The sequence below is a fragment of the Colius striatus genome, chromosome 16, assembly GCF_028858725.1.
Source record: "Colius striatus isolate bColStr4 chromosome 16, bColStr4.1.hap1, whole genome shotgun sequence".
Lineage (NCBI taxonomy): Eukaryota > Metazoa > Chordata > Aves > Coliiformes > Coliidae > Colius > Colius striatus.
This window is the reverse complement of record NC_084774.1, coordinates 8,665,421-8,679,433: the sequence shown is the minus strand read 5'-3', so window position 1 is coordinate 8,679,433 and position 14,013 is coordinate 8,665,421. Positions and strand designations below refer to the sequence as shown.

The window sequence follows — 14,013 nt, the reverse complement described above, 5'->3', positions numbered from 1 at the left end:
GCGTCACCGTGCCTGCCGGGCACACCGGTGCTGTCACCCTCTGTGGGCTGTGGGAGCAGAGCTGGGAGAGGGGGATGGATGCTGTCACCCACTGTGGGAGCAGAGCTGGGAGAGGGGGATGGATGCTGTGAGGCCTGACGAAGCCCCTGGAGCATCTCTCAGCCCTTGCATGTGTCCATGGGGACTCGTGCCTGGCTCTTGCACCATCTCTCCTGTGCAGGGGAAGCTGCATATGGCCGTTTCCCTCCTCCTGTGGGGCCGTGCCTCCTGTTGGGAGCTGCTGCCGGGGTGATGCCCCAGGGCAGGCGGTGGCTGGGGGCAGGTGGAGGGATGCATCAGCCGGGCTCACCTCCGTCACACAACCCACGGCCTCCCCTTGCCCTTCATACTTTCCCGCTGCCTCACGGCTCCCGCTGGACGCGGCCGCTGCGGTGTCGTAACGAGCAGAGAGGAAACAGCTTTCCCAAGCGCCGTCCCCGCTGGCAGCCCGCGAGCCCTCGGTGCCGGGAACAGCCTCACCCCGGGGCTGGCAGGAGGAGGCAGAGACGGGGCCCTGGGGAATCTCTGGCTGATGTTCAGGTGTCACATCGTCCCTCCCTCCCCTCAGCTCGCTGTTACTTCTCTCCTGTGGCAGGGAGAGCCCAGGGACACCATCTGGCCCGGGGTGAGCGGGGCTGGGTGCAGGAGGATGGCATTGCTGTGTTTCCTACCTGGCTGCTGGAGGGAAAGGGGGGCAGCGGCACCAGGGCAGCTCCTCCGTGCTCTGCTCAGCCACCCAGGGCTCACTGGCATGTGAGGAGCGACATGAAGGTGACTGAAATCACCGTGCCAAGGGATGTGGGGTGACACAGGGCTCCTGGACCGGGCGTCAGCCCTCGCTTTCGTGGGGCTGCCGTCATTGCCCTGACAGGGGAGGGAGTCACTCCCTGAAAATTTGACCTCTTCTTCATTTCCCCCAAATTCAATTCCAGGGAAAGATGACACCGAGGCAGGACAAAGGGGGGTTTTCTCAGGGGCTAGAAATTCAAACCACATGCGGGCCAGCTCGCCACAGTAGCAGGAGGAGGGACCATGGCTGGGAGAGAGCAGGCTCTGGGCAGCCAGGCCAAACGGAGAGTCAATTAGCACTTTTGGGACTCCACCACGCCTGACTGCTGTGCTTGGAGCAGGCCCCAGCCCTGGCACAGTGAGGCTGCCAATAATTAGGAAGCCCAGAACCCCAGTGCTTCCCAGAAAAGCCTGTTAGCTCTGTGGTGGAAACCTTCCTTGTGAGGAGCACGACACACACACACACAGTTGTGACTCATCAGCTGGATGGAGCTAAACTCGATCTTTCAGAGGTCAACACACTCCAATCCTAATGAGCTTCACCCTTGGTGGGGCTCCTGTGCTCCCTTTGTCTGCCTTAATTCAGGGGATGCCCAACATGCCTGAGAGTAATGGGGTGGGATTCAGAAGGTGTGTTAGATCAGAGACACCAACACCTTCCAAAGTGGTGATGGGGAAACTGAGGCACAGAGGCCTCAAACCACCTGAGCCAGAACCTGGAGGGCAGCAGCAACCCTGTTCCCCTGCCCTGCTGCCCCCAGCCAGAGCCTGCACCCCACCAGCCCCATCCCTGCAGCCTGGGTGGACGCTGCTGTCCCCCCACGCTCTCGGGGGACCTCGGAAATGAATCTGAACGGCCGGGGACAGCCGTGGAGGAGGAAAACAAGACAATCAATCACCCTCACTTGCCTCCCACCCCAGTCTGCAGCCTGAGACGGGTTGTATTGTGCAGAGCCAGAGGGACTCCACATCAAAGCAGGGCTCAGCTGGCTGCCGGCCGCCCCAGCGTCCAGACGGGCAGTGCCATGCCCACGAGCAGCCCATCTGCACTGCCCAGGGCTGGGGTTCAGGGCTGGGGTGCAGGGCTGGGGTGCAGGGCTGGGATTCAGGGCTGGGGTGCAGAGCTGGAGTGCAGAGCTGTGATGCAGAGCTGGGGTGTAGGGCTGGGATTCAGGGCTGGGATGCAGAGTGGGGATGCAGGGCTGGGGTGCAGAGCTGGGATTCAGGGCTGGGGTGCAGAGCTGGAGTGCAGAGCTGTGATGCAGAGCTGGGGTGTAGGGCTGGGATTCAGGGCTGGGGTGCAGAGCTGGAGTGCAGAGCTGGAGTGCAGAGCTGGGGTGCAGGGCTGGGGTGCAGGGCTGCTCCCTGCTAAGGGTACAGCAGGAGGTGCCTGAGGCCATGTTTTGCTGCAGAGAGCATCAAAGTGGGGACGACTCCACCACAGCATCCCAGGGCCAGCAGCACTTTCCCTCCATGGGGGTGAGGAGGAGGAGGAAGAGGCATCACACACAGAGGAAGAGCCATTCCCATCCTGGAGCTGCGTGGAGCTCGTGGAGCTGCAGGGATGGCAGAGCCTGCTCCTGCAGCACAGCTCCCACTGTCCTCAGCAGCCCCATTCCTTTGCTATTCCTCCCATGACACATGGCAGTGGCTGCAGACAGTACATTCAGTTTTGGATGTCGTTTGCAGCTTGTTCTGCCTGTCCCAGACACGAAGGGCTGCCATGAGGCAATGTGCTGGGGGAGTATCAGCTTCCCTTGCTCCTGAGCAGCTGATGGCCAGTGTTCCCCCAGGAAAACGTGCTGGTGGGGCTGGGGCTGGTGAGGGGGGAGTGATGGGTCTGGCTGTGCTGGGCCAGGCTCGGGCAATGGTGGGCTGGAGAGATTAACCATTTGGGATGGGAGGTCGAAGGAGAGCCCCCCGGAGCACGGCCCCAGAGTGGGTGGCACAGCCTGTGCCTGGGGCATGGGCCCTCCCTAGGGGCAGGAGGGCTGTGCTGGCAGTACTGGGGGGGCACCTCCTGCCAGGGCAGCCTGCAGCACACACGTGCCCATGGCAGGTAACCACGGACATTTTTTCCAGTTGGTTAATTAAGGCAGAGAATAAAAGTCACTGAAACACCAGGCTGGGTGTTTAAAGGGAAAATTCCCCTCCAGGTGCCAGCTTTATTAAAAGAAAAGGGAAAAACCCCACTGGGGAGAGGCAGAGACAAAGAACAGATGGGGAAGGAGATGCCTGTGTGGGGATAGGAGCTGTTGGGTGCCTGTGGGAGAGTGGGGAGGAGGGGGGCTGCAGTAAGCCCCCATATCCCCATGCCATTGAGACCCCAGGGATCCTGAGCATTGTGGAGGTCCCCAGTGTGCCCAGAGCATCCTCCAGTGGGGCTGAGACCTGATAGGGTTGTTCTGTGTCCTTCAAACTGGTAGGAAACTGTCCTAAAGTGGGCAGGGAGAGGGCTGCCAAGGCAGGACACGCTCTCAGTGTCGCCACTGGAGCTGGAGCTGAGGAAGACGCCCTCAGATGGGATTTGGCAGGAGGCTTGGGGCAGCAAAACCCCCCTCCAGGCTCCTGCAGGCGACCCAGGGTGAGGTGAGACTCTAGGCCAGTGCCAGGCTGGGGGTGGCAGAGCTGTGGCCCCTGTGCCACCCAGCTCTGCCGGGTGCCTGCACACAGGCATGGCATTTGCACTTACACATGTAAAGCATTAGGACTTGTTTAGAAGCCCTTTATTGTCATATTTTGCTCTTTATTTCCTACAAATTCAATTTGCTGAGGGATATGTGTGGATTGTGAAATTATTTTGAGAACAGTTCCTCTGGGTTTTTTAATTTCCTTTGTATTAAACTTTTACAGCGTTTAAGAGGCTCTGAAAAATCTGAAATAAAAAAGAAGGGGGGGATAAAGAGAGAGAGAAATAAGTAGGACAGGGAGGAAAGGAGAAGAGCCCACGAAGGGAACCCGCTGGGAGCAGCCGCTGCCACCTCTGTGACCGCAGGCGCCAGGGATGGGTTGGCACAGATGCCCCTGTCCTGCTCCCCTGACCTCCTCCCCCTTCCTGCTCCCCTGTCCTTCTCCTCTGTCCTGATTCCTCGTTCTGCTCCCCTCCTGCTCCCCCTCTGTCCAGGTAGCAGGGCTGGGAGTGAGGCAGCCTCTGGCCAGCAGCCGGTGCCAAAGCCGAAGCCTCACCGTGTGCCAAGGGCTGTGTGGCCATGGCTGCTCCCTCCAGACACACGGCCCTTCCCTTCCCTTCCCTTCCCTTCCCTTCCCTTCCCTTCCCTTCCCTTCCCTTCCCTTCCCTTCCCCCACTCCTCCCGGCGCTGGATGGGGGATCGACCCCTCGCCCGAGGCCATGGGGCTCTGCTGACCCCCCACCTGCCTTTGCAACTCGGAGCACCGGTTGGTGCAGGGGTGGAAGGCCGTGGTCAGGCTGCCTGAACCCACCCTGCCCCTCAGCAGTTTCTTCTTCCCCTTTGTTCCCCCGAGCTGCTGCTGCTGCAGGACACGGAGCAGCCCCCGTGCAGGGCTCACACCGGGAAGCATTAGGGATCCCTTTTGCTGGAGCTGCCCTCCCATCCCTCTGTCCCCTGCGCCGGCTGTTTCCAGCTCATTACAATCGCAGACACATTTTTCATGTCTTTATTTCTACCACTGTCATCGTCATTGTTTGAGGCTGGTGCAGATTGGGAACTGGCCGTGCACTGACGCTGCTGCTGCCCCGCTCCCCCCGCAGCTGCCCCCGGCCCCGGGACAGACCCCGGCATGGCACCAGCCTCCTGCCACCGCTGCCGCAGGGGCTTTTGCACCCAAATCCATGGCACTGCCTGGCACGGGACCGCTGGCTTCTCCCCCCCGCGGCTGCCCGTGCGGTGCCCGGCTCGGCGGGGGCAGGAGGAGGGGTGCGGTGCCGGCTGCAGCGTGCTGAGGCTGTGCCGGTGCCCGGGGACGTGTTCCCGAGGCTCGGCGGCACCGGGGAGGGCGGCTGGAGCCTGCGGGAAACTCCAAACCAGAGCAGCAGCATGGAGGGACCGGGGACAAGGACTCTCCTTCGTTATGCAGCGCCCCGCAGCCGTGCCAGCCTGCCCGGCCCCGGGCCAGGGGCTTCGGGCTGTGCCCCCCGCGCCGCGAGCGGAGCTCGGCACGGAGCGGGCAGCGGCTCCTCCCACGGCGACGGGCGGCCCGTGTGGAAAACTGCTGTGCGGCAGGATTTCTCCATTAATAATAGAGGAAGAATGCAGTGAATGTGTAGCTTTGATGGAGAGGAAGAAGGTGCCAGTGCTGCACATGGCAAAGATCTCCAGTGTAGTCGCATGCTGACAGAGAACCAGCAGCACCATTCAGCTGGGGAGGAGGATAAAGGGTGTTTGGATCAGTTGGAAACACCTCTTGGGGAGGTCTGAGAAAGCCAAAGCGAAGCAGAGTCATGGGCACATAGAGACGTTCTTCCTCGTGCAAAGAGGTGACAGGGATTTATTCCCCATCCCCTGTTGCTGGGAGCATCGTGTCCCTTGGCACTGGGTTCACCCTCTGCACCCTGCAGCACCCCTGGACCAGGGCTGGTACCTGCTGCCTGCAGGAGGCTGCTGCAGCTTCACCACCACGGGTGGCTGGGACGGATGGATGGATGGATGGATGGATGGATGGAGTGGCCAAGATGAAGGCACAAGGTGATGGTGTCTCTCCCTGCCAAGGTCTCCTCTGAGCCAGGACAGAGTTATGGCCCAAGCGAGTACCCACGGTGAAGGGGGCACACTGGGACATGTGCAGGGCAGGCAGCAGGCTGGGGAGGTTTGGGAATGTACTCCCTCTGCCTTCAGAGAGCAGCAGATATTTTTCCTTCAATTAATCCTTTCTTTTTTTGCTCAGGTTCCCAAGTGCAGAATTCTTTCCATGAGCCAGAGCCTGGCGCAGCAGCTCTGCACCCAGCCATGGCCATGGAGGACTGGACAGAGGCCATGCCTCTGTATCCCTCCTCCAGAACTAGGGGGCTGACACGAGACTCGGGGCAGCCTCAGCCCCTCTGGCACCCTCCCTGCCAGGGCCTCAGCTCCACTCACCCGCCCTGACCCACTTTTCCTCCTGATTCGGTGCACTTTGGGATGATGGCGAGGCTGAACCTCTGCTGTGTGCTCTGAGAGCAGAGCTGCCCACAGCACAACAGTGCTTGAAACAGCTCAGGCTTTGTCTTTATTCCAGCTCCTGAAAATTGAATTTGTTAGTGGCATAAACAGGATATAAAAGGCTGAAAAAAAGATGAAAAAGGAGAGGGGAACATTTTTCTTCATGGACCTGTGGGGATCACATCCCCTGGAACACCTCTGGGATGGTAAAACTCCTCTCCAATGGCAACAGACCCCAGAACCTGCTCCCAGGACAGGTCCTGACCCTTGGGGTTTTGTTAACACAAAGCTCTGCCCTTCACAATCTCTGTTCTTCCCCTTTTTGTTTCTTTCTCCGTGGTGCTCTCTGAAATCCATGGCGGTTTCTGGTGCCCTTTGACGTCAGCCACGGACGGGGCTGCCAGGTGGTAATAATTTTCCTGAATGTCAGCTAATACAATTATCACTCCATTTTCACTTCAGAAATATTAACATTTGGGTCCCTCCTGTTATTAATTTTGGGAAACGCCTTTAGAAGTCACTGTGTCATGTGGCCACTGGCCCTGGGGCACTGGCGGTTGCTGCAGGGCTGGTGACCAGGGGCTGAGGTGGCTGTGCCACATCCCTGGGCTGTGCCAGAGGGAGAGGATGGGAAGCAGTGCCCTGTGGACATGGGGACCAGGGCCAGGAGCTGGGATGGAGCTCAGGAGGATGGAGGGTGAGGAGGGACCCTGTGGGAGAGCCAAAGCCCTGGTTCCCATGGACAGGGCAGGATGTGCCAGGGATGTGCAGAGTGGCTGTGCTGAGGATGATGAGGCCAAGGGCTGGGGCTGCATTTATGGTGCTGGCAGAGCACATGTGTGTCCACTTCACTTGGCTGCATAACATCAAGGCTTCTCTGGGCCCCCAGTGTGCCCCAGGGCAGGGGCAGCTCTCAGCAGCTTTCTGTGCCTGGGCAGGATGACCCAGGTGCTTCCCACAGCTGAGCCAGAGCAGCAGAGCCCATTGAAGGACTGACTCTAGGCAGCCCTTAGGACACACAGGTTCTTTCAGCCTTGCTATCCAAAGCAGGAGCACACATGTGCAGTTTTGGCCAGGGCTGGCAGGAGCAGAGGAGACAGTGCCTTCAGTCACGGTACCAACAGGATCCTGCTGCTGGGAGGGTCAGGATTGCTGTCAGGGGTCTCACTTCAGCCACAGACAGCAGGACCCATGGTGGTGACCAGAGCTGACACAAGGAGGTTGAGTTTTAAGCAAACTGTCTGAAAACTAAGCTCTGAGGCAAAGACACACAATCACAGCCACATGATGCTGGCACCAACACCAGCTGTCAGCCCTGGCACCTGCTGGGTGCAGGTACAGACACACAAACAGCATTTTCCTTCCTTGTGGGCACCCAGACGGGCACCCTGCTTGCCTCTGACTGCCTCTGCCCCACGTCCTCTCCCTGGCAGTGTGTGCACTGCGAGCTGCAGCTGCAGTGGGGCATGTCTGAGGAGGGCAAGCAGTGGCCATGTGTGCCAGAGCCACGAGGCTGGCAGCTGCCCCCATCCCCCTCCCTGGGCTCTGCAACTGCCGGGGGAACCTCCCCAATCCAGGAGCAGGAGTCTGCCGAAAGCCTTTGTCTTCTGCTGGATTCCAGCTGGTGAGAGTCATCTGCTGGAGTCAGAGGACTGACCCTCCTGGGGGATGATGTGCAAGAGGGAATCATGTAGTCACATAAAAATTATTTGAGAAAGGGATGGGACTTCTGAGTGCTGCCTCACGTGGAGCCAGGGACATCCATCTGACTGAGGCTTCCATCTGCCTTTCTCAATACTTGCCTTAAATAGCACAAATGTTAAAAGAAATCCAGTTGGAAATTGGCATGAATGGTTCTCAGCAGAACAGAAGAGGGACAGCTACTAAAATACAACTGGCTTGCTCCCTCCCAGTAACAAACACTGGATTTTTGCTGCCAGGAAAGCCAGAGGCAGCTGATGGCTGTGCCTGCTGGAGAGGAGGATGCTCCATGGTCACTGACGCTCTGCCTTTGTGGGAGGTCAGTGCCAGCTGTGCCTGGAGTGAGTGGCGTGGTGGGCACAGCAGCAGCATCCCCCTGCCCTGGGGAATCCCAGCTCCCTGGTGGCAAAATCATCTGCAGAAATGCTGCTGTTTCAGGCTTCCAGGCTCTTCAAAAGCCCAGTCCCACTGGCCCCTGCCCCAGGCGCTCAGCCCCGCACCCTGCAGCCCATTTCCCTGCCTGTCCTCAGAGAAACCTTCCCTGGCAGGAACCACAGCAGTGGCAGGAAGAGGCTTCTGAGCAATCTTTACATCATATCTCTGTTCCTCGAAGACCTCCCCTGCCTTTTGCTTTTAGTTTCACCTCCCACCAGCTCTCCCTGGGAACTCTGTGGTGCTGAGGAGCGGGAAGCTGGTTTATGGCAGATTCACCCTGGGGGATCTCTCACTGTCTGTTTGCTCTCTGTCTGTCCTGCTCAGCCGCTCCCCAGAGCACAAGGAGGGACGACAGAGCACAGGCAGGATGGAGGTGGGGGATTGATGTCAGCTGAGAGAGGAGGGTGCTCAGAGCAAGCCCTTGCCCTGGGGATGCTGGAGCTGCCATGGCTTTCTGCAGAGCCCCTGCCCTGGTGCCCACCCTCTGCTGGTGAGGAGCTGGCTGAAACCTCCAACAATCCTCAGCCTTCACGTCCATCTCCTTCCATCTCCAGTGAGTGCCCAAGTTAAACACAGCAGTCTGTGCAATCAATGAGCACATCCTCCTTCCTCCTAGAGCTCAGCCCATTCCATCATCCTCATCCTTCAGCCGCCTGCCAGCACTGCCCAATGCCACCTCAGCCCAAGAGATCCCATCTCAGCCCAAGAGATCCCACCTCAGCCATCCCCACCAGCCCCGGTACAGCCAACGAGCCGCAGCAGTGGGGTGATGCCCTGCCCACAGCCCGTGGGTTTGCTCCCAGTGCTGGTGATGCTCTGCCCACAGCCCATGGGTGAGCTACCTGTGCCGGTGATGCCCTGCCCACAGCCTGTGGGTGAGCTCCCAGTGCTGGTGATGCCCTGCCCACAGCCCATGAGTGAGCTCCCAGTGCTGGTGATGCCCTGCCCTCAGTCTGTGGGTGAGCTCCCAGTGCTGGTGATGCCCTGCCCACAGCCCATGAGTGAGCTCCCAGTGCTGGTGATGCCCTGCCCTCAGTCTGTGGGTGAGCTCCCAGTGCTGGTGATGCCCTGCCTGCAGCCTGTGGGTGAGCTCCCAGTGCTGGTGATGCCCTGCCCACAGCCCATGAGTGAGCTCCCAGTGCTGGTGATGCCCTGCCTACAGCCTGTGAGTGAGCTCCCAGTGCTGGTGATGCCCTGCCTGCAGCCTGTGGGTGAGCTCCCAGTGCTGGTGATGCCCTGCCTACAGCCTGTGAGTGAGCTCTCTGTGCTGGTGACGCCCTGCCCACAGTCCGTGGGTGAGCTCCCAGTGCTGGTGATGCCCTGCCCACAGCCCATGAGTGAGCTCCCAGTGCTGGTGATGCCCTGCCTACAGCCTGTGAGTGAGCTCCCAGTGCTGGTGATGCCCTGCCTACAGCCTGTGAGTGAGCTCCCAGTGCTGGTGATGCCCTGCCTGCAGCCCATGGGTGAGCTCCCCATGACACTGATGCCCTGCCTGCAGCCCATGGATGAGCTCCCCATGACACCGATGCCCTGCCTGCAGCCCATGGGTGAGCTTCCAGTGCTGGTGATGCCCTGCCTGCAGCCCATGGATGAGCTCCCCATGACACTGATGCCCTGCCTGCAGCCCATGGGTGAGCTCCCCATGACACTGATGCCCTGCCTGCAGCCCATGGGTGAGCTCCCTGGTGCTGGGCGGTGCTGAGCCTGACCATGAGAGCCACCCTGGGGCTCGTCCCGCTCCGACAGCTGTACGGAAGTTGGAAGGCGGCGCTGACATGTGTCAACAATCAGCAGCGAACAAGCGCCGGCGGCGGCGGCTGTCCCCAGCACCTCGGGGCCGGCCACTCTTGGCTGAAATCACGACAAATTGCGGCTGGGAGGCGGGAGCATTGTTTCAATTATTTCCATTATATAAAGTCAAGCCATTTAATATATTCTGCCTCAAAGGGGCTCAGCTAAAGAGATAAAATAAACACTGGAAATCTACTCCGCTGGCGAGGAGCAGGAATTCGGTTTCGACACCAAACCTCCCCTCTCACCTCGCCGCTCGCCTTCGCTTTCCTGCTCCCGGCTCCCTCTCCTCCTCCTCCTCCCGCCGGCCCTGGGCCTTCCACACCAATCCTGTCTTTGGGCTTTGCTTCTGTTTTGGCAGCTGGAGAGTGCGGAGGCTGCTGGGAGCGGGGCAGGAGCTCGGCTGCTCTCTCGGAGATGAAGGGTTCGGTTTAAGGCGAAGCTCAAGGCAAACGTTGGACCTCTGGTGGTGCCACATCCCCCACAGCTGCGGCACCCTGGAGCAGCTGCAGTGTGGCAGCAGGAGGAGGAGGAGGAGGAGAGGAGGAGGGGAGGAAGCGTGCTGCAGGCGTGCTGCGGGCTGCTCGGCGCGCTCGGCTGACGCCAGCATGGAAGTCAGCCGCCTTCACACCATCCTCCCTGCATGGGAGAGCCGACGGCAGCCTGGCACCACGAGGCCTCACCGCCTCGGTGTGCCAGCATGGGAGGTGGTGAGGGGCCCGAGGTGCCTCCTGCCCCGCAGAGCCCGGCAGCTCCCACCAGCTCCGCTCCCCACCACAGCTCCCCGCGGCGCCGGCTCTGACAGAGCTGCGCTGGCACCGGCGTTCCCAACACGCTGATGCCCAGCCGTGCCGGGCTCTGCCCAGGCAGCAAACCTGCACTTTGTCCTTTGCCAGCAGGTTTCTCTGCCCTTCTGCCCAGCGCCGAGCTCTGCCTCCCCCGCAGCCGGGCAGTGCCAGCGCCGGGGCGCCGTGTGCCGTGGGATGCCCGGCCAGGGCCGTGAGGCATTTCGTAAGCGCGGGGGAAAGGGCCTCTGCGGCGCTGGCGCGGGGAGCGGCTCTGACTTTCCATTCCTGTGGGAAGTGGGCTGCCATCGTCCAAGCATCTGGGCTTGTTATGATGGGAGAGGAATGCCAAATATTTTTCTTCCTTATCCACTACCATCCGCTCAAACCCTCCCCTGATCAATCCCACATTCGTGGCCTGGGCTGCACGAGGGCCCCAGCTCTGCAGAAGATCCCTGACAGCAGCTGTGCCGGCGCTGGCGGCCACGGGGAGCCCAGGGCACCTGGGCAGAGAATCCTCCCGGGCTCCCTCCGTGCCGCTGCCCCTCCCTGGCTCCTTCCCCCGCTGCCAGCCCGGCTCCAGCCGTTTCGTTTTCGCTTTGCTGCCTTGGCCAGGAGCATCTGTGTGCCAGCATCTCTGTGCCAGCATCCCCGTGCCAGCGTCCTCGTGCCAGCATCCTTTGGTGACCCACAGCCCTGGCAGCACCACGCTGTCCCCTCCAGAGCTTGGGGCACCCCAAAGCAAGCCCCGTGCCGGTGTGCCGGGCGCCGGCCGTGCCGGGAAGCAGGCGGTGCTGCCTTGGAGGGTCACCAAGATTTTTCTGAAGATGAAAGCGTGCTCAAGTGTCAAACAAACTTTCCAAATGATCTTCCTGGACACTTTCCCCCTGATGCTTTGGAAAAGAGAGGAGGAACATTTCATTCCGTGTGCGCTGGCCGGGAGCGGGGCTGAGCGAGGGAGCCGGGAGCCGCCAGCAGCACCCGCGGGCTCGGCCTCCCCATCGCCCCTGAGTCACTGCAGCTGCCATCCCGGCTCCCTGCCCATCCCCCAGCCCCCCAAAACACCTCCCACCTCCAGAGAGGGGTAACAGGCACCTGAGAGACCAGCAGACAGCTCATCATCCCTCCCCCCTGCAGTTCCCCGGGGCAGAAAAAGCCAAATTGAGGCAAATGAGCAGATTTCTCTGCTCCCCTGGGGACAGCCGGTGCCCAGCGGTGACTGGCAGCGCTCCTGACCTTGGCAAAGCCATGGCACAGCCCAGTGATGAGTGAGCAAATTGCCACGTGCTGCCCAGATGACCTGCTGCTAATGAGAGCTGCCTAATTAGCACATTGCTCTTTCCAAGGCGTTCTCCCTGGCAGGGCTGGCACCGGCATCCACTCGTTTGTGCCAGAAGCCAGAGACCGTGACCAGGGATGAGGCTCTTCCCTGGCTCTTGCACAGCTTTTTTTTTGTCTAGGTCTAGACTGTGAGAAGTCCCAGTCAGCTCCTGGGGAGGAGCTGCCACGAGCACTGCCAGAGTGCCAGCCCAGCCAGGCACCCACAGCTGCCCCTGGCCATGGCCATCAATCACTGACAGCACCAGCAAACCCCTGTGCAGTGCAACTGCCTATAGCTGTGCTCTGGAGCTACTCAAGGATCTCCAATCTATTCCCAGATCCATATTTTTGCCAGCTCTGTGCCAGGATGGCACTGCCATGGCCATGCCCACACAGGCCCCCCAGCCCAGGCAGACCTGCTGTGTTATGGGCCTAGTTGTTCATGGACTGTGAGGCTGAGCCAAGTGCTCAAAACCTGCATTTTATAGGCTTTTTTTTTCAGTTTATTTCATATTGGAATCAGGAAAAAGCCACCCCAAAGTGACCCCAACTGTTACAGCTCCTGGTTTCCTACAGAGAGCCCCAAGTGGTCTGAAATGGCTCCTTTGCTGTTGGAATCATGAACTCTTTGGGAATTAAATGCTGTGGGGCTGGATGGGAGCAGTGGGGAGGGACATTCAGAGGGGCTGGGGGAGAAATATAAGTGGTAGAGAGGAGAGTAACCCCAGTGTGCTTGCCCCAGGCACAGTCAGATGCCCCAGGCTGCTGATGGACACATGCCTTGCAGCCCATGGGCAGCCCTCCCCCCTGCAATGTGTTTGCTGGTGCTCATCAGTCCCAAAGCCCTTTTGTCTCCCTCCCAGTGGGAATTTGCCAGCTCTGGCTGGCTGCAGTCCCTCCTGCAGGAGCAAATCCCAGTCAAATCGGTGCACCCTGCAAGAGTGAAGGTGGCAGAAACCCAACCAGAAGCCATCAGGACTGTGAGGCACCAAGGTCCAGATCTCTGTGAGAGAACTCCTGGAGCCACCTGAGCACAGCTCCAGAAACACTGAGCTTTCCCCCAAAAAGCTGGGAGACAATTCTTGCCCCATTTACTTCCATGTGCCCCACAACCATCTGGGGCATGGGACAAGCAGCTGGGTCAGAATCTGTCCTGGGGGTGTTCAGGGAGCAGGGGAGACCCGAGAAGCCCCCCTTTGTGCCCTCTCTGGGTGGGGTGCAATGTGCTCATTTGCACTTGCTGGTGCTGGGGCTGAGTGTCCTGTCAGTGTTGGGGCTGTCACTGGTGGCCAGTGACCCTGGAGCCCTGTCACCAGGCTGCTCCGAGCTCCTGGCACGGGGTCGGTGTGTGCCAACACGTTGGGGTGGGCACGTGGAGCTCCCGCGGGGACCCCCTGCACCAACACTCGCGGCTCACCTGCGGCACCTTCCCCCTCCTGTCCTGCCCCAGCTCTGGGCACACTGGGAGCCCCCCGGGGTGGGTTTTGGGGAGCACCGCGTGGGGTGAGGAGTGCGGGCGGCCGCGTGGGAGCCGGGAAGCGGCAGCTCCGGCAGCTCGGAGGGAGCTGAGTTACGAGGAGCTCGGAAAATCAGAGTCAGCTGCGATCCCGAGGGCAGCGAGGACAGACCCGCAGCCGCCGGAGCTGCCGGACACCCACCGCCACGGCTCCCAGCCGGCCAAGCCGACCTGCCCGGGGGCTCAGCCCTGCCCGGGGGGCTGCCACCGGCCCTCACGGCCTCCCCTGAGGGCTGCCGGGGCCGGGAGCGGCGGCTGAGCCCGGGATGGGAACTGAGCCCGGGATGGGGGGCTGAGCCCGGGATGGGGGGCTGAGCCCGGGATGGGGGGCTGATCCTGGGATGGAGGGGGTTGAGCCCGGGATGGGGGGCTGATCCTGGGATGGAGGGGGTTGAGCCCGGGATGGGGGGCTGATCCTGGGATGGAGGGGGTTGAGCCCGGGATGGGAGGGGTGGGGGGTTGAGCCCGGAATGAGGATGCCGAGCCTGGGATGGGGGAGCTGAGCTCGGGATGCTGAACC

At 60.7% G+C, this 14,013-nt stretch overlaps 1 protein-coding gene across 1 annotated transcript in view; it reads left to right on the top strand.

Moving 5' to 3' along the window:
- The window catches only part of LOC104561730 (peptidyl-prolyl cis-trans isomerase FKBP1A), a 93,407-nt gene that overhangs the window by 59,278 nt on the left and 20,116 nt on the right, over positions 1-14,013 (top strand). The gene's annotated exons all lie outside the window — the stretch shown is intronic.